This window comes from Halichoerus grypus, chromosome 4 (assembly GCF_964656455.1).
Source record: "Halichoerus grypus chromosome 4, mHalGry1.hap1.1, whole genome shotgun sequence".
Taxonomy (NCBI): Eukaryota; Metazoa; Chordata; class Mammalia; order Carnivora; family Phocidae; genus Halichoerus; species Halichoerus grypus.
The window spans coordinates 11,840,662-11,860,795 of record NC_135715.1 but is presented as its reverse complement, the minus strand read 5'-3'; the positions used below and the strand labels follow the sequence as shown (position 1 = coordinate 11,860,795).

Here is a 20,134-nt window from a genome sequence, read left to right as displayed (position 1 = left end):
TGAATTTTGTCAAATAAATTTTTTTCATCTACTGGTATGGTCTACTTAGACTGCTTATATGGTGTATTACATTGATATTTGAATGATAAACATTCCTGTCATTCCTGTGATAAACTCCACTTGGTGTATTCTTCCTTTTATGTATTTCTAGATTTGATTTGCTAATATTTTGTTGAGAATTTTTATGTCTGTATTTATGTGTGATGTTGGTCCATAGTTTTCTTGTGATATCTTTGTGTGCTCTTGGTATTAAGGTAATGCTGGTCTGATAAAATTAGCTGGGACATGTTACCTTCTCTTCTATTTTCTTAGAGTATTTCTGTAGAATTAGTATCATTTCTTCCTTAAATATTGGGCAGTTTTGGCCAGCGAAGCTATCTGGACCGAGAATTTTCTTTTTGGATAGGTATTTTTATTTTTTATCTGTGATTTCAGTTTCTTTTACATATTAACAACTATAAAAAATTACTCAGATGTTTATACACACATAATGTTTATACACACATGGATGTTTACTTATAATTGCCCAAATTTGGAAGCATCCAAGATGTCCTTCCATAAGTGAATGGATAAACAAAGTTGGCACATCCAGACAATAGAATATTACTCAGTGCCAAAAAGAAATGAGATTATAGGGGTGCCTGGGTGGCTCCGTCGGTTAAGCGTCTGCCTTCGGCTCAGGTCATGATCCCAGGGTCGTGGGATCGAGCCCCGCATCGGGCTCCCTGCTCAGTGGGAAGCCTGCTTCTCCCTCTCCCACTCCCCCTGCTTGTGTTCCCTCTCTCACTGTGTCTCTGTCAAATAAATAAATAAAATCTTAAAAAAAAAAAAAAGTATGACTCTTGATCTCAGCTCAGGTCTGTCTCAGGGTCGTGAATTCAAGCTGTGTGTTGGGCTCCATTCTGGGTGTGGAGCCTACTTAATAATAATTTAAAAAATGAGATTAGCAAGCCATGAAAAGACATGGAGGAACCTTAAAAGCATATTGCAAAGTAAAGGAGGGCAATTTGAAAAAGCTACCTACTGTATGATTTCCAACTATATAACATTCTGGAAACTGGAAACAGTGAAAAGATCAGTGGTCACCAAGGGGGAGGATGGGATGAATAGGCAGACCACAGAGTATTTTTAGGTCAGTGAAACTATTCTGTATGATACTGTAATGGTGGGTATCTGTCATCGTACATTTGTCCACGCCCATTGAATGTACAACAGAAGTGACCCGTGCTATAAACTATGGACTGAATGATAATATGTCAGTGTAAGTCCATCAGTTGTAACAAGTGCACCACTCTGGTGGAGGATTTGGTAATGGAGGAGATTATGCATGTGTGGGTGACATCTCTGTACCTTTCTTTCCGTTTTGCTACGAACCTAAATTGCTCTAGAAAGAATAAAATCTTTAAATGAAAAAAGTCTAAATGATTTTTTTCTATTCTCTGTGTTCAGTGTCATTGATTTTTGCCCCTGCCATTGTTATTTCTTTCCTTCTGCTTACTTTGGCATTAATTTGATCTTTATTTACTTCCTTGAGAGCTTGTTTGGAGGTTCCAGCAGGGGAGCGCAGCTACTCGTATACCCTTGACCGAAGAACAGTCCTCCTCTATCGGGGAAGGTCATCCTCTTCAACCAAGCACGCAGCTTCGGGAGGGACGCACATGGAGCGGTGAGGGAGGAAGGGGACACCCGCCTAGCCAGCCAGATCAGCCGAATCAACCCTGGCGATCGATGGGGTGACAGATGTTGCAGCCAGATCGCCCTCACATCCTGATCTTTATTTACTTCCTTAGGGTAGAAGCCTAGACCATCAATTTGAAACCTTTCTTTTCTAATAGAAGTATTCAGTGCTCTACATTTCTCTTAGGCACTGCTTTAGCTGCATCCCACGAGTTTTGTGGCATGTTTTATTTTCATTCAATTAAAAATATTTTCTGGCATCCCTTGTGATGTCCTCTTTGATTCATGAGTTAGTCAGAAGTGGATTGATTAATTTCCAGGTTTTCCGAAATATATTTCTGTTACTGGTTGCTAACTCTGTGTATTGAGAGAACCTGTTTTGTATGATTCCAGTTGATTTCAGTTTGTTGAAGTTTGTTTTTTGGTTTCTCTTGCTAACTATTCCATATACACTTAGAAAGAGTATGTATTCTTATATTGTTGGGTGTTGTGGTCCATGAATGTCAATTGGGTCAAGTTGGTTGATATGGTTTTTATGTCTTCTGCATCCCTACTGGTTTTCTGTCCACTTGTGCTGTTAGTTACAGAGCAAAGGATGTTGAATACTTGAACTCTAATTGTGGATTTGTCTAGTTCTCCTTTTTAATCACCCTTAATTTCAGCTTTCTGTACCTCCTTCATTCTTAATGGAGTACTTCCTCCACAAGTATTTTCACAGTTAGTCTTTGTGCATGGCAAAGCTATGAGTCCTTGTATAAAAGAAGATATTTTTTCATTTGCTGTCACTTTTAAATAATAATGATATGTATGGGTGAAAATTTTAGGTTGAAGTTCTTTTTCTTCATTATTTTCATGGTATTCCTCCATGATCATATTGAATCTCTTGTGTCTTGAGAAATCTGAGGTTGGTCCTCTTCTTTTGTCATTTGTTTTGTCTTTGCCTTTGGAAGTTACTGAATTTACCCTTGGCTTTCTTAAATATCATTTAATTAATAATATATGTACATATAGATTATCTTTAAATTGTATGGCTAACCCTTAATTGAAATATTTTTGTGTTCTTTAAATATATTCTCTCCATCCCTTCATCTCCTCCCCATCCACCTCTTGTGTTCTTTAAATATATTCTTCTCCATCCCATTCATCTCCTCCCCATCCACCCCTTCCCCTCAGCCTTTTATGCTGACTCCTGGGAGAGTTCCTTAATTGTTTTGTTGTTGTTTTTACTGGCTTAGTAATTCATTCCTCAGCTGTATCTATCCCATCTGTTATGTTTTTCATACTGAATGTTTCCACATAGTTTGATTTCATATTTATAATATGTTCTCTTTTTTCTTATATTGGTATAGATATTAATACAGGTGGTAACTTAGGTTCTTCCAAAAATTCTGTTTCATTAGTAATACCATGCAGTTTGTTATTTCTCTTCTGTTGTGATTGTATTCTAAGAATGTCTAGCTATTTGGGCCTCACAACTTATGTTCCCTTGAGGCATATTAAGCTATTTTGGCAATGTCAGATCAGATGAGAGCGGGAATGAGCCCGCCAGGATAGAGAACCCATGGTCACCACAGCACTATTTGTTACCCACTCTTGTTTGCTGATGTTCCATCAGGCATGTAGGCTACTTGGGGATTCACCTTCAAACTCTTGGAAGTAAACAGTATTGAGAAGAAACATTTTTCTTTATATGGTGATTTGCCTGTGGTGGGGGGAGGCAGGACGTAGAGGAAGAAGTCGGTGAGGGAATGCTGTGCCTAGTACCAGCCTTGCAGTATGGTTGCCAAATGTAGTGGAGTTCTTACTGTTAATACTTGGCAACAGTTTGTGATGAGGTGCTTTGGACTTGTTCTGGTTTTCATCTCTTTTGGTTGTACACTTGGTGGGCCCTGTCAATCAGGGAACTCATGTATTTCTCTTGAATTTTTTCCTGAGTTATTTTGATCATCTCCTCTTCCATTTTCTTGGTTCTCTCTTTCCAGAGATCCTATTATCTGGCTGAACAGGTCTAATTTCAATCCTTTTTTTCTCCTCTTCCTTTTTTGTATTTTTGCTATCCTTGCTGGGAAACTACTTGAGTTCTATCTTCTAACTTTTCTAATTAGTATTTAAAAATAAACTTTTATTGACAGACAGCATGTACATGGAAAGTGTACATATCCTAAGTTCAGAGCCTGCTGAATTTTGACAAAGTGATACCCCCCCCTTTTTTTTTTTTTTACAGATTTTATTTATTTCAGAGAGAGAGAGGGGAGAGAGAGAGCACACAAGCAAGCATGAGCAGGGGTGGGGGGGAGGGGCAGAGGGAGAAGCAGACTCCCCCCTGAGCAGGGTGCTTGACATGGGGCTTGATCCCAGGACCTTGAGATCATGACCTGAGCCAAAGGCAGACGCTTAACCAACTGAACCACCTAGGCGCCCCAGTGACATCCCTTTAAACACCATCCAGATGAAGAAGTAGAGCATCACCTGCACTTTTGCTGCCTCCCAATCATGACTTCTTCCCCAGAGTCTATACTGACTTTTAACACCTTGTTTAATTTTGTCTGCTTTTGAACTTGGTATAAATGGAAATGTAGACTCCATGTCTAGTGTCTTTCTCTTAGTATCCTGTTCTGTTTCATCCATGTTCCTGCACCTCTAGTAGTTCACACTGTATCATTCCTTACCATGTAGTGTTCTGGCATGTGAGTTACTACCGTTTATCCATTCTACTGTTGATGGACTTGGGGGTTGTCTCTGATTTGGGACTATTACAAATACTTTTGCTGTGAACATCCTTGAGCACGTCATCGGTTGTGTATACGTACACACTTCTGTTGGGTATATACCTGGGAGTTGGAAGCTGAATCAGGGCATGCTGATGTTTACCTTTAGAATGTGTTGCCAGTTTTCCTGCGGGTCAGGAATTTGGGAGCAGCTTGGCTGAGTGATTCTGGCCCAGAGCCTTTACAGGGTAGTGGTAAGAATGCCAGCCGGGACCACAGTCATCTGAAGGCCCTCTTCCAAAATGACTCATTCATATAGCTGTTGGCAGGAAGCCTCAGTTCCTCATCATGAAACTGCCTAGATAGCTACATGACATGGCAGACATGGCTCCCCCAGAGCAAGTGATCCAAGAGAATTAGGCCTTTTAATTTTAGTCATTCTGGTGGATATATAGTGATATATTATTGTGGTTTTAGTTTGCATTTCCTTGAAGACTAATGAGATGAAGTACTTTTTCATCTATTGAGTAGCTTTTAAATACTTTTGCTGTCCTAGTTTTAATTTCCAGTAGTTCCTTTTTATTTTTGGAATACTCATTTCTGCTGGCAACCTTGTTCCCCCCACCATGGACGTAATATTTTTTCTTACATCTCTCATGATATTAAGGATAATCTCTCCCCCATCGCCAGGGTTTTCATTTCCCTTCATAGTTTCTGTTTCTTCTAAGTTCCTTCTTTTCTCCTTGTTGTCTGCTTTTGATGTTAGGGGTTTTCCTTAGGTTTCTCTGAGCCTTTGGCTGTCTGTTTTATTTAAGACCCAGCTCCTAAAAAAAGGCTGATTGAAGAAATGAGATTGTGTGCAAGGTGCTGCATGACCATAGACTTCATTGTAGGGCCTCCTGCTTGGGATGTTTCACTACAAACTCTCAATATCAGGATCTGCACATTTATGTCTATTTTTCCCCCTCGTGAATTATCAGATTGCCCAGAGCATACTCTCTTGTCTATTACCTGTAGGGTGTAAGTCTAGGATTCTCAACGTTTAGTATATAAACTTTGACTTTTAGTATTATATTTGCACTCTCAAATATGTTTGAATGGGTGCTCTCCAGTCACAAGATGCTCCTTGTTACCATTTCTAGATAATACACCCCAGTCAACCACTGGGATGGGGAGGAGCAGTCAGCGGGTGGGCAGACTACTGGGGGAGGATCAGTGCTCAGACTGTCTCTTAGCAGTTCTAGAAAAACCTGGCACTGCTAATCCTACAGTCCCTTGGTGAGTGGAATGTTCATTGGTTTGCTTCTCAGATTTCTTTTTTTTTTTTTAAGATTTTATTTATTTATTTGACAGAGAGAGACATAGCGAGAGAGGGAACACAAGCAGGGGGAGTGGGAGAGGGAGAAGCAGGCTTCCCGCTGAGCAGGGAGCCCGATGCGGGGCTCGATCCCACGACCCTGGGGTCATGACCTGAGCCGAAGGCATATGCCCAACGACTGAGCCAACCAGGCGCCCCTGCTTCTCAGATTTCACCATTGCTGGTTTCGTATTTAGTTTTCTCAGATATGCCAAGTTTAGTTAGCACTCTATTCCTGTTTTCCACCTCAGAGAAATTTTTACAGTCATCAGCTCCTCCTTATCGTTATGGGTTTATGCCTTTAAAAAAGTCTTTTAATGCCATTCTTACAAGGTTTTAGGAGCGAACAGAGGAGGTAAGTACACATGCTCAATCTACCATCTTTGACTGGCGATACTGTTTAAGAGTGTATGTGTTTTTTTTTTTTAAAGGTTTTATTTATTTATCTGAGAGAGAGAATGGGAGACAGAGAGCATGAGAGGGGGAGGGTCAGAGGGAGAAGCAGACTCCCCGCTGAGCAGGGAGCCCGATGTGGGACTCGATCCCGGGTCTCCAGAATCATGACCTGAGCCGAAGGCAGTCGCTTAACCAACTGAGCCACCCAGGCGCCCCAAGAGTGTATGTGTTTTAAGAACACTTAAAATTGTGGATTCAAATTATTTTTTCTCCATTGATTATATCAGGTTACCTCTACAAGCATTCAGAAATTTTATTTAAAGTCATTGTACCTTATGTTATCCTCAAACAGTATTCTTTTACTCAAAATAAAATAGACTTTGTAACCAACTGCTATATTGTTCCCTGAGCCTATTTCCTATTTCCATATTTTGGTCAGTTCTGTCTCATCCCGATTCTTACCCAGTCATAGCAACTACTAGCATCTCTTCAAGGCTCATTCTTTGTTTCCTTGCAAATTATGTTTCAGTCATCGACATGCTGTTCTCTGCAATCTGCTGGGGCAGTGGTAGTGAAGGGAGCAAGGAGGAGCATGCTTGGTCTCACGGTCTGTCTGTAAGAATTTAATGTTCTGCTAATTTCTGCAAATACCCCATTTCTAGCAGGATGAATTCCCTATGAATCTCATCATACAAGGGCCTTTATCCAGATTTTCTGATTATGCTTCTTGGTGTTTCAAAGGATAAAACTTACCAGGAATGGGCACAGATGATTCAGAAGGCTAAGAAACAAATATTGTCATTCCACTGTAATTATTTGATGGACTAATTTGGTTATTTGGACCTATTAAATGTCATTCTTAATTTTGTAGTCTTGTGTTAGACTTTCAGTTGGCCTATGTTGTTACTGTGGTAAAAGAGTTGGCGCCAAGAGGTAGTGTTAACTTTTAATCTTGAAAGTGCTAAGGGATTGGGTTCTCTGTAGCTGAGAGCCAATTGGAGAGTTAGCAGCACACCTATAATCATCTGTGGTCATCTTGAATATCAACCGTTGGGATATTTTAAGGGAAGTGGGTATTGTGGGCAAAGTTAACAATAAGTGACAGTTAGCTTTCTGAATTATTTGTCCTTCTGGCTTGAACTTGGGCTAAATATTTAACATATAATCATCACAGCTTGAATGATGATCAGTGCCTTTATTTTAGAAGAAAAGAGATATTTCTCAAGATAAAGATAGAGCCACCAGGGCCTCCAAATTTGAAGTGATCACATTAATGTGTTAGAATGATAGATTAACTGAATTGAATGAATAGATGTTTTAAATCTCTTCTTTCCTTTGATTCCTATTAAAAAAAATAACTTTGTGAAATTGGTATGGTTGTATCTGTTTTACTGGTATGAAAACGGATTCTCAGAGAGACTAAGAAATCTGCCCAGGAGTATGTAACTCAGTTGACAGAGTTGGAATTTTGACCTAGATCTCCCCTAGATTTAAAAACAGACCTAGATCACTCCTAGATCTAAAACACAGAGTGCCTCCCAGTCAGGATAAATTAGTAAGGGTTGACAGGTTGGTGGTTCATCCTGTTTATCAGTTTGCAGAGGATTGTGTTTCTGAGTATTGATCACAAGAAATATTTAGACGTTCTCTCCTAATGAGTTTCTCTTTATAAAGTCTACTGTTGTGTAGCTAAAGCCTTTGGAATTAAGTCCTGTTTCCTTCCATTCTCTCTCCTCCTTCTCCTATTCCCGCTACCTCCCTCACCCTTTAACTTCTTCCCACCCTTCTCTGCTCACCCCTGGTCCTTCTTCCCCCTTCCAGCAATACCTACTGGTTTGGCTAGACTTAACCGGAGTAAGTAGGTACTTAAATGTGATTACACCAAGCAAAGTTGACTAATGAAAGTTTCTCAAAACTTATTTAAAGTGAGAGATATGAGATAATAAATAGCCTCAGCTCACGGGCTGCAGGAAAAGCTTAAAGGTGACTTCTTGCAGCTTTCTTTGAGCATACTTGTCCTCAGACGAGGTCACAGTCTCTTGAGAGATGCTTTCTGAGGACGTTTCTCATAGCACTCATCACCATAAAAATTGAATAATTCATTGTATAATGAATGGTTTGGTATCTGTCTCCTCCACTAGAATTGAAGCTTTATGCAAGCTGACCACGTCAGTCTCACCTACTGATCATGCCTCAGTGAGCTTAGTGGCTCCACCTAGTGGGCACCTATGTTGGATGGATAGGTGAATGGATGGCGGAGGCTGGACAGAGTAAATAATTGAATGAAAAGGCACTGGTCTTTTGATTGCATTTCTTCTGCTTTTGTTTGGACTGTTGCAGGAGCCTCCTCCCTGTCACCGTCTCAGAGCTATCATCTGCACTGTTCCACCCCCCCCCCCAAGTTTATCTCCAAAGGAGATCTTATCTTACTCCTTTACACTTTCAGAAACCTGTGACTTCCCACTGTTGTTTGTTAGTGAGGCACCTCAGAGTTGAGTTCCAGCCAACCTTTCTGGTCTCGTTTTCTCTCATTCCCCCCCTTGTACTCTACACACCAGCTACAGTGCATTATTCACCACTACTTGTCACTCCTGTGTCATTTCACATCTCTCTGAATTTACGTATGCACGCAGTTCTCATTGCAGCACCCTTTCTGCCTTGCTTGGCAGACTTCTACTTATCCTTTGAAGACTCGCCTGGGATATCTAGTCTGTGAAACCCACCCCAGCCAGAATGGATCCCTCCTTCCTTTGTGTTCATGGATGACTTTGTGCTTACAAGTTACACATAACATTTATTACTTGGTTTTGTAATTATTTACCTAATTGGCCACTCTCTCAACTTAAGAGCAGGCTCTTCTCTTTTATGGCCCCCTCAGTGTGCAGGATCTGGGAGACAGCATGGAGTAGTGAAAAGAGTGTTCTTTAATAACCAGAGAGATCTGGCTGTGATTGAAATTTTGGTCTACCACATGCTAAGTTACTTGAATTATTCTTTTGTACTAATGCCCTTTCTTTTCTTTTCCTTCTCTCTCTCTCTCTCTCTCTGTAAGTCACCTCAAATCTGTTACTCAGAAAAATATAAACATTGAATTTCAAATTTGATTTCAGGGGTATTTTTAAAGGATTGAAATGCGGATTTATAAAATCATTTCCAACATCTTCCCTACAGAGAAATATATAATCCATTCATTCTTACTTTCTCAAAATATCTCTTTTCCCAATCAAGGTCTCAGTCTTCCCGTCAGTCCGTATTTGGGTGTGTAATGCCCTGTGTGCGACATCATCTGCTAGGAGTTAGTGAGCACACACCATTCATGTCCCAGGCACTGTTTGCCACCTCGATGTCACTTGAATCCTCAGAATAATCCTGTACAGTGGGAACTATCCTCTTCGTGGAGGACACAGGCTCAGAAACCTTGAGCACCATTTTCTGTAACATGATGAAAGAAAAATCGTGATGTTAGAAGATAAGTACGAAGAGGAAGTGGCTTCTGTTGCCTCACTTAAGCGTTTGATATTGTCCCAGGAGCGATTAGGAAATGAAATCGCTACTCACTGTAATCAAGATATTAGTAATGTCTTCAGAATCAAATAAAATGGCACACAGAGTTTCTTACCTTGGAGATTGTGGGTTAGCTGTGAAAGCAGGGATTGCATGAGCAGTTTCAGTGGTCAGAGCGTCTTTCCTGGGGACAGACTGAATGTATCCTGTTTGAAAGGCTCTGTAGGCTATCATCAGAGGGTTATGGAATGCCATGTGATCAGTGATTTTACGTGTGAACGCGATCCCACTTTTCTCAGCCTTGGTCAGCACTTTGAGCTGCATACCTCTTTGCTGCGGGGGGTGGGGGGGTGGGGGGTGCTGTGCTGCACCTTGGGAGGTGTTAGGCAACATCCCTGGTCTCCACCCTCGAGATACCAGTGGCAGCCCCACCCCCAGTCATGACAGCTGTTGCCAGATAACACTTGGCCAGGGTGGGGAGGGTGGGGGGGGTGGCAAAATTGCCCCTGGTGGAGGGCCCCTGACCTAAACTGAGCTTTTACAGCACTGATCACCTCTGTTTTGAGATCCCATAACGTGCATTGTGCTGGGTGGTAAGTAGAACCTTGAAGAGAGCCCACACCCTTGAGTTGCTGATGGCCTGTGAAGCTTGTTGAGATCTTTTGACTAAGTAGACTGTTTCTAGTAGTTGACTGAAATAGCTTTGGTTGAGGTATTAGTAAAAATTTGTTTCAAAGAAGTTTAACATCTGTTTTCATTTCTGCTTTTGTAAGTTGCTTTGCTACTCAATTCCTTTATTTTAGATGTTTCCTCTTAGAACTTAAAACATTTGAGTATATGTCAAAATTTCCAGTTTAATGGGATATATGTTTTATTTGAGCAGAAATAAAACTATTATAACTTTAACTTAAGATAGGACAGTGGAAAGTCTAATGATGGTAAGTCAGGCTGAGACGACAGCAGTGTAGATAATAGTGAAGGGAACTAGAAGTCTGGTATATTCAAGATTCACTTCCTGTTCTTGTTTATCATTGGAAAGTTGCACCTTATGAAAGATTTGAGATTCAGATCATTGCATTATTCTGAGAAAAAAAAGTTCAAAATGCTAACCACGTCTTGGTAACCATAGCAAAATATACAGCACACAAAAATAATCTCATACCTATCTTAGGGTTGACTTTTTTTGTATATGATGATCTGTGTTGAGTTCTGAAGTATCTAATGTGCTTTTGTTATCTGAGGTAAAAGGGATAAAGGCTTTCTCAGTTATGAGAACACAGGCATGCCTGTTAGTTGAAGTAATAGAACCAACTCCGGCATCTCTAGCAGAGAGGAAGTTTACTAGTAAAGCAGTTGACAGAATATTTGGGAGGGCAGAAAACCAGTCAAGGATGCAACAAAGCCAGAATAACACTCAGAGTTATCCCTCCCCTAAACTGATACTATTTGTTTACTTAAAGTTGGCTTATAGAACCTCAGGTTCATGAGGACAACTTGGTCTGTATTATTTTCAACTCTCATCCTGGTGCCTGAAACAGTGCTTCCTTAGTAGTAAGCCCTTAATAAATATTTGTTGTATACATAAATTACTCCATCAAGGATATGTTTGTTAATATTAGCAACAACATGGAAAAAAAATACAGAGTAGCATTATGAAATGTAATATCATACATTCTAATTGGAGATCTTTTTCATAGCAGAATTTACTCTTTCTGCCAAGGAGTCTTGATAAATACATATTGGAAAACTGTTTTGTACCATAGAGCCATGTTTTACATATGTTCCTGATTTAGATGAACATCCACAGCAGTCTTAGTATTACTCTGTCCATGAGAAAGCAGAGGTTCTTAGAATGATTGAGTCACTGGGGTCATGTCTGCGTATTTAATAGGCATAGCCTAGATTGAGATTTCATGCCTGTCTGACTCTTAGCTCAGACATTTCCTTCTGTGTAACACAGCCTTAATGCTACTTTTTTTTTTAAGGTAAAAAAAACGTAGTGAATGTTCCTCTGTTTATTGTACTAGAAAGTAATTTGAGTATATAAACTCACCAAACTGGGGCCTCCTATATACATATTCAACTGCAGTGTTGTAGATGTTTATAAAAGTAAATGTTAGTGTCTAAAGACAACTTTTAGATTGTATTCGAATTTTGCTGCTAAAATGAGAAGTACAAAATAAGCATGTGCTGCAAGAAGGAAAATGCCCCATGGAACAGTATCTGAAAAAGCACCAGCCATATGCCACTCTAGATATTTGGCTATTAATTTTTATTTTAACTTAATGAAAGAAACTGTGCTATTCCTCTTCAGAGCTCCCAAATGCTGCCACTATGTTTTAGACTTTAAAAAAAATTTTGAAGTAATTCAGGCTTATAGGAAAGTTGCAGGACAAAGAAACTTCCATAGACTCTGAACCCAGGCACCCTAATTATTAACATTTTTCACATTTGCCTTGTCATTTTATATACGTATGGTATATAAGTATGGTATATACGTATGTCATCTATATACGTATGGTATTTTTTCCAAATCATTTGAGAGCAAGTTGTAGATATAATGCCCTTTTTTTACCTCTAAATACATCAGTATATATTAGTTTATTTGTAATTGGCAATTGTCCCAATAATGTCCTATTTTATAGCAAAAAAGGAAAAAAAAATCTGGTCCGTGGTCCAATCCATTATTATATCATGCATTTAGTTGTTATGTCCCTTAACTCTTTAATCTGGAAGTTCTATCCTTGTCTTTTATGAGCTTGACATTTTTTTTTAATTTTTTATTGTTATGTTAATCACCATACATTACATCATTAGTTTTTGATGTAGTGTTCCGTGATGAGCTTGACATTTTAAAGAGTATAAGCCAGTTACTTTATAGAAGATGGACCTTATTTTAATAATATGGTAAAATTAAAGTTTTTTTTAAAGATTATTTATTTTATTTTATTTTTTAAGATTTTATTTATCTATGTGAGAGAGAGAGAGTGCGCACGAGGCAGGGGAGGGAGAGGGAGAAGCAGACTCTCCAGTAGGCAGGGAGCCCGACACGGGGCTCGATCCCAGGGCCCTGGGATCATGACCTGAGCTGAAGGCAGATGCTTAACTGACTAAGCCACCCAGGCACCCCAAGATTATTTATTTTAGAGAGAGAGAGCGTGCACATGCGGGCATGCGTAAGTGGGGGGAGGGGCAGAGCAAGAGGGAGAGAATCTCAAGCAGACTCCCTGCCACAGGACTCAGTCTCACAACCCTGAAATCATGACGTCAGCCAAAATCAAGAGTCGGATGCTTAATTGACTGAGCCACTCAGGCACCCCTCTTGTTTCTTCTTTTTTAAATTAAACACTCCTTCCTCCCTTTTGGTAGAGTATTTTGGTATTTTATGTGGTATGATGGATACACTTAGATTGGCTTGCTTATTATCTTTCCCATGGTTCTCCTAGTGTACCTCCACATAAAGCAGAGGGTGGAAAGCTGAACACTTTATTTCTTAAGCCCCCTTACATCCAGCGTTCTGGATATGATTTAGGTTCCACCAGTCAGAAGAACTTGTATGGTGCTGAGTTCAGTGTGAGCCAAGGTGGTAGCATATGAAATACCAATTTTCTGGTCTAGTTCTACAGACCCAACGGGGCTCTAGGGATTATAGTTCATACAACTTCCTGATTCCTAGGTTATATTGAAATGATGTAATGACTTCCTGATTTCCCAGTGTCCTGAATGTGGCAGAGGAAGCAGTCTTCCAGGTAGACCAGTTGTTCTGTATTGTTCCTGGAGGCACAGCCTAAATCTGCCCTTCTAGCCTTTTCAGCAGTTTTATAAGTACCTAATTCTGTGTACTGTCTTTTTCTGCCCAGGATAGCTTGAGAGCTATTCTGTTATCTATAAGTGAATCTTTGCTGACAGGACTGGTAATTAAGAGAATTCGACTTTTACATTTGACTTCAAATGTGTATATACAAAGCAGTATACCTGAAAATGAAATACTTACATTTGAACTGGAACATGGTGTAAGGAAAAGGAAGTAGCCCTTTGTGTTGGGAGATCAATGGAACATTATGTATGTGCATGTGTATGTTTACGAAACCCTGACAATCTTTCCATGTGGATTTCTATATAACCTGTTCTTAGCTAGTGACTTTGTCACCAAAAGCCATCTTTTACTAGGACTTTTTGAAGGTCGGTTGCGACTTTTCTCCCATGTGATCTTAAAATTTAAATGTGGCCACGTGTCCCATTCCTGTCTTCTCGTATGATTTGGGTCGTGCAGCTAACTAATGAGAGATGGACTTGGAGCCATGTGATATCCACTGCCATCTCTCTCAATCCTTTGTGAGTCTGTCCCTGAATTTCTGCTTCCACCCCTTACGTAACAAGAGTATGGGAATTGTTGGAGACTATACTTAACCATTTTTAAAATGTATTACAGAAAACTGTCAAATATAACACAAATGCAGAGAGAATACTATAATGACTACCATGTACTCATCACCTTATCAGCATTTTGCCAAACACACAAACTTCAGGTAATTTGACAACTGGATCCCTAATGGGATACTTTTTTTCTTTCCATCTACCACTTCCTCAGTTCTGCATGGCCAAGACCTACAGCATCTTTCAGCCCTGCCCCTGCCTCCGATTGACTGATTTCTCCCTGGATCTCTCCAGAGACCCGAGTGTGTGGGTACGGGCACACTCAGGCCATGTCCCAGGTTGAGCACTTACCAGGTTGTGGGACTGAAAACGGGCATGCTTTGATTTCTTGTTGTGTGAGTGTTGTATCTATGGGTCTGTTTTGGTGATGCCTTCTTCTTAACAGCTATTCTTCAGGTAAAGCTAATAACACTCAAATTCATGACCGTTTCTTGCTCTTGATTACTTAAAGAGTCAGTAATACACAAGATGGCACTTGTGATATTTCATTACTCTCTTGAACTGCAATATGTATATGGTAAACCAATGCATAATCTAGTTGGCATTTATTTTTTAAACCTGACTGCACGCAGTATATGGGCAGTAACCCCATATATTTTCACTATATATATTAAGAAGCTAATGTTTCGCCATAGGGACATAAGGGGAAAATCGTACAGCTGCCACCCTCCAGCAGTAAGAGCGCATCGCAATGTTACCATTTCTAGAGCATCATTAAAACCTTTTGTAGCCTCCTTGTAGTTTCATTCTGACACACTCTTTTCTTCTCAAAACCTGCATGGGAAAAGTCATTCTTACAAGTATAGAAATCAGAAATAGATGTTCTCACACTCTGAGAAAACTGATAAAAGCCAATCAAACACTATTTGAATTCTTGGTTTGGATCAATTGTGGTAGGTGCCATGTGGGACCGAAGAGTAATGGGCCCATGAGTGGCTTGCTGTTTAGTTGAGTAGGCAAGACATCTAAAAAAATATTATTAGCAGCGAGAAGCCACATAGTAGGTATGCAAATAAAGAGAAAAAAGGAGGTCTTTAAAACTTTTGAGGAAGATAAACTATTGAAAAATAAGATCATGTATTTTCCCACGTGAGCTACCCTCCTATACGGTCCCTTCTTTCTAACAGCTGCATTGTGGCAGAGATTTCTGTAAGGTGGAGCAGTCTAGATATGTATTATCAGGGAGATATTAAATAACTGTATCTACCGTATGTTGCTTCCTTGTATGTGGAAGGAAGAAGAAAAGCTAGGGGCACTCCTTATACTGGTAGCAGAAAGCTGGGGTTTTTTTGGTTTTGTTTTTAAGAAATCTTGACTGATTTCATTGTCATTCCAGGTTCCAGTTTAGTATATTTTTCATGATTAATATTCCAGTATGAAGCACATATTAATTATCTATTGCTACCTAACAAGTTATGACCAGCAATAATAAAACCCCTTACCCATCGCGCTTTAATAGTACAAATCATATAGTAACTTCAGCTAATATTTGATGACCTGTAGTCGACATATATCTTATGAGCGCTATTGATGTGCAAGGTGCTGTGCTTGGAGTTACTCAGAATAGAAAGAAGTAAAAGTCAGGGTCTCTGCCCCAGAGGAGCTTGTGTTTAGGGTGAGGGATGTAAGAGTGAATGCACGTGAAGTAATAGACCATGGGCTGTGTGATGTTGGCAAAGAGTTTACACATTATTTCATGCTATTGTTTCATTGATAAGAAAACAAATCTAGAAAGGCTAAAAGAGGTGGTGTAGCTGATTAGAAGTCAGACCAGAACCGGGCCACAGGCTTCCAGGCCAGTGTGTTTTCTTTTTTCTTTTATTCTAAGATAATATACATCTAAAGTTAAAACTATGTGGCATTGACTATATAAGATCCAAATAAGTTGAGGAAAGGAAGATGGGTGGCTGTGAGTAGTCAAAGAAGAATTTAAGGAGGAGGTATGATTGGGATGTGAGTGTAAAGAATAAATAGGGGAAGCAGAATAATTCAATTATTGGGAACCAAATATTCGTTATATTCGTGGTACAGAAACAATACCAGCTAGACTAACTTGAAAGGTACATGTTGGGCAATAGAGGGAAATTAGGTTCAGGGGCTTGAAAGTGTGGGAGAGGAACTTGGACTTCGTGTGGTAGGTCATGGGGGAACTATTCTCAATCCTGGAGCATGAAATGACACAATGAAAGTGGGATTAAGGAAGATTATGTTTGTTTGCCAGGAGAACTGGATAGTGTCTGCATTTTTCTTTTCTTACGTTCTGTTTATTGGTCTGTTTCATTCTAAGTAGATTAAATACTGTATTAGTCAGAAGGCTGGCTTATGTTGTAGCCACAAATTAACCCTGAAATCTCAGTGGCTAAATACATAAGTTGTGTTTCTTATTTGGGCTACTTGGGGTAAGAGGTGGGGAGTTCTCCACTTACTCATTCGAGGATCCAGGCTAACAAAGGTTCCCACCATCTAGAACATCTCTGGTCACTGTGACAGGAGACAAGAGGGCAATGGGATATCTCACTGCTCTCTAACACTTCAGCCTGGAAGTGACAGATGTCACTTCTGCCCCCAAACCATTGGCCAGAAGTAGTCACATATGCCCCTAAGGGAATTGGAGGGTATTTGGTGAACAGTGTCTCTTTCAAGGCTCTCTGAGGACCTGGACCATAATTCTGCTTGTTTAATACAAATAGTATAGTGATTAAGATTAATGTGCAGACCCTGGAATTGGACTGCCAGTATTTAGAGCTTGGCTCCCCCACTTACAGCTATGTGACCTTGGGCAGTTTACTCAGTTTCTCTGGGATATCATTTCCTTGTTTATAAAACAGGGAAAGTAATAGGACGAGCCTCACAAAAGTATTAATGAGGTTTGAATGAGATTTTATATATATATATGTATCTTCTGTAGAGAGATTATATATATATATATATGTATGTGTGTAGTATGTATATTGCTCCAAGCATTATGCCATGTTACTGTTAGCATGTATTTGTGTTGGTGTTGTTGTTATTACTCTGCTGATTTCCAGTATAACATCTGGAAGGAAGGCTGATTTCTGACAGTAGTTGAGGGGCTGGGGGAAAGACGTCCTTGCACTGAGTCAGCCTCCAGGCACTGGGGTCCGATGGTGTGGATTTCATGCCGGTTCCAACTCTGCATGTGGCCTGGCACTCAAGGTCCCTCATCAGCAAAATTGAGATAATAATTGTCCCCATCTCTTAAGGCAAGGAGGATTAAGTGAAATAATGCCTGTCAAGTACTTGGAAAAGTGGCATGTAGGAAGCAGTCAATGAATGTCCTTAGCTAATTGAGCTTTTATTTTAAAAGAAATCTGGGGATTATCTTTTAAGTGATCATTTATTTCAGAGTTTGGTGTAATTAGACTTGCGTTGGCAGCAGTTCTCATGAGTGTGTTTAGTCCGTCCTGGCTTCAGAAGAATAGGCCATGTTGTCACCAATCAGCTTTTCATTTTTCATTCTGACCTCAGTAGTCAATAAGGACATGTTTTTAGCTTTGCAAAGAATAACAAATTACAATGGGCTGAAGAGTGACCAAAATAGACCGTTTTGAGAGCTAATTTAAGGTCAGTGCTTCCCCCCTTTTAAAATTGCCCGGTAGTTTTTACTGACTGGTAGGAGTCACTGCCCTTGCCTCTTGAAATACAAAATTATTTCCAAGCAGAACTCTGTATCTAGATTTAAACTGACTTGTTGGGTAATCAGCTTTATTTTTTAATATGCCTAAGTTGCCTCTTGAAATATAAAATTATTTCCAAGCAGAACTCTGTATCTAGATTTAAACTGACTTGTTGGGTAATCAGCTTTATTTTTTAATATGCCTAAGTTGCAGGGTCCTAGAGGATCACAGTCTTCAATTACATATATGCTCTAGTGTATATGCTTTAGTATATGTAATTAAGCATATAAGGTGTGTCTTTTCATTGAGAAATTAAGTACTTCACAGATATTTCAACAGGGCTTTAGAATTTTGTTATAGTACAAAACAGGTGCTATTCAATTAGATGGATATTTGAGAGCTTCTGTGTGCCAGACTCTGTACCCGGTGCTGTGCGCATAGCAGATGACGTCCGTGTCTTCATGGAACTCACAGCCTGGCCAAGCTGATAATCTACCTACTGCTGGCTTTTTGTCCTGTTTAAGGATTAGATGGTCTGCTGCATATAATGGAACAGGTTAAGCCTTCTAATACTTTCTCGGGGCCTATGTGATACAGTTCTGTCTACTTTATGGCTAGGACAGAGAGTTAGGGTTACATTCCTGATGTTACCTCTTAATTTACCAGGTCTCTCTTCGGAACTTCGGTTTCTTAATAAAGCATGGGTGATACTGTGTGCTCGTCCTGTTTCACAGGAATATGGAAAGGAAGACATTACATAAAGTATGGACTATTTTGTAAATTACCGAGTTTGTCACATATACCTAATATCATTTCTAACATCTAACATTTACTAGTCTATACTCTGTACTGTGCTATACTATCATTGAATAATTGATGCATTTATACTGATTCAAACCAAATAGCTTTGAGGTTTTTTTTAAATTAACCAAATATCCTTTTAGAAAAAAAATAAAATTATGGAGAGGTAGATATGATTAGCTGCTATGTAACCGGCAGCTTTCCTAGTTAAGTTTTTCTAGCTCACGATTATTATTTAAAATTGTTAATAATGTGTCACCTGATTCATATAGAAAATACTTAGAGGGTTGTGATTTTCAAACAGTGTGTTGTATATAAGGCCACCCCTTTGTTCTGTAACAGAATACAAAGATTATACAACGCTGTCCCTGTTCTCCAACTTTACCTACTCTATGAGGGAAATAAATGTAAAGCCGACTAATAATCCAGGACACTGTAAGGGTGCCCAAAGGCCATGTGTAAACCATGGCTTCATGAATGAAATAGGTAGTAAGGGCTTTTTGAAGGAGAGTGAATAGCTGAGTTTGACTGGAGTACAGACTTTTTTTTTTTTTTAGGATTAGTTGGAGATAGGGTGAAAGTTTACCTTTTTGGCACTATGACTACTGATTGAAGAAAATCATTTATATAGATTTGTGGTACAGTGGAGGTAGGAGGCAGAAAACTAAACAGATGAAAGAATGTGTTATTCCTTTGCCAAGTGACATAGATATTTACTTTCTTGTTTGAAGGATCTTAAGATCCTTAGCACAGAGAGGACTTTCTCCTCTGCTGTGAAGCAGCATGTTGGCTCATACATAAGCCAGTCTGTGTTCCAGTGTCATCATCAAACTCATGCACCATAGAGATGCTCTGAAATTACAGTGACCTCTGTTTCTGATTTTCCTTTAGTAGCTTTCATTACAGTTTTTCTTTTGGGATCTAATTCAAATGACTATGTAAGTGCCACCCTGCATAACATGTAGTCTTCTGCCCTTTCTTCTCCTTCACTTGGGGGGTTTGTGTGTGGAGTGAAGGGAAAGGCCCTAAGATCCTGACTTCCATCCATGCAGTCTCACCTGTCTTATCAAAGATCTGTTACAAAGATCAGTGCCTTTTTTTGGTCATTGGCTTCAAGGTCACGTAGCTCTTTGTGAAATTCACATAATACAAATCTGGAAGTACTCAGTAAATGGTGTTGACTCAACCATAAAGATTAATTTTCTTGGGCGCCTGGGTGGCTCAGTTGATTAAGCAACTGCCTTCGGCTCAGGTCATGATCCTGGAGTCCCGGGATCGAGTCCCGCATCGGGCTCCCTGCTCAGCTGGGGGGTCTGCTTCTCCCTCTGACCCTCTGCCCTCTCGTGCTCTCTGTCTGTCATTCTCTCTCAAATAAATAAATAAAATCTTTAAAAAAAAAAAAAAAGATTAATTTTCTTACAGGGTACAAGTTGGAAATGAGTAGGATAAGAATTCAAAAGAAAAGATTTCCAGGATATAAAGCCTAATAAAAATTTAAAGTATGACTCATGATGTAGTGCTTCATTTGTTTCTGTTCCATTATCAAAATTGGTATTATTGCTAACATAGATACTGTATTGAGGTAATTTGGGGATTTAGTAAAACAAGTTTGACCT

At 39.6% G+C, this 20,134-nt stretch overlaps 1 protein-coding gene across 1 annotated transcript in view; it reads left to right on the top strand.

The window, feature by feature from the left end:
- UBAC2 (UBA domain containing 2) overlaps positions 1 to 20,134 on the top strand; it is a 176,589-nt gene that overhangs the window by 67,193 nt on the left and 89,262 nt on the right. The window lies entirely within an intron of this gene.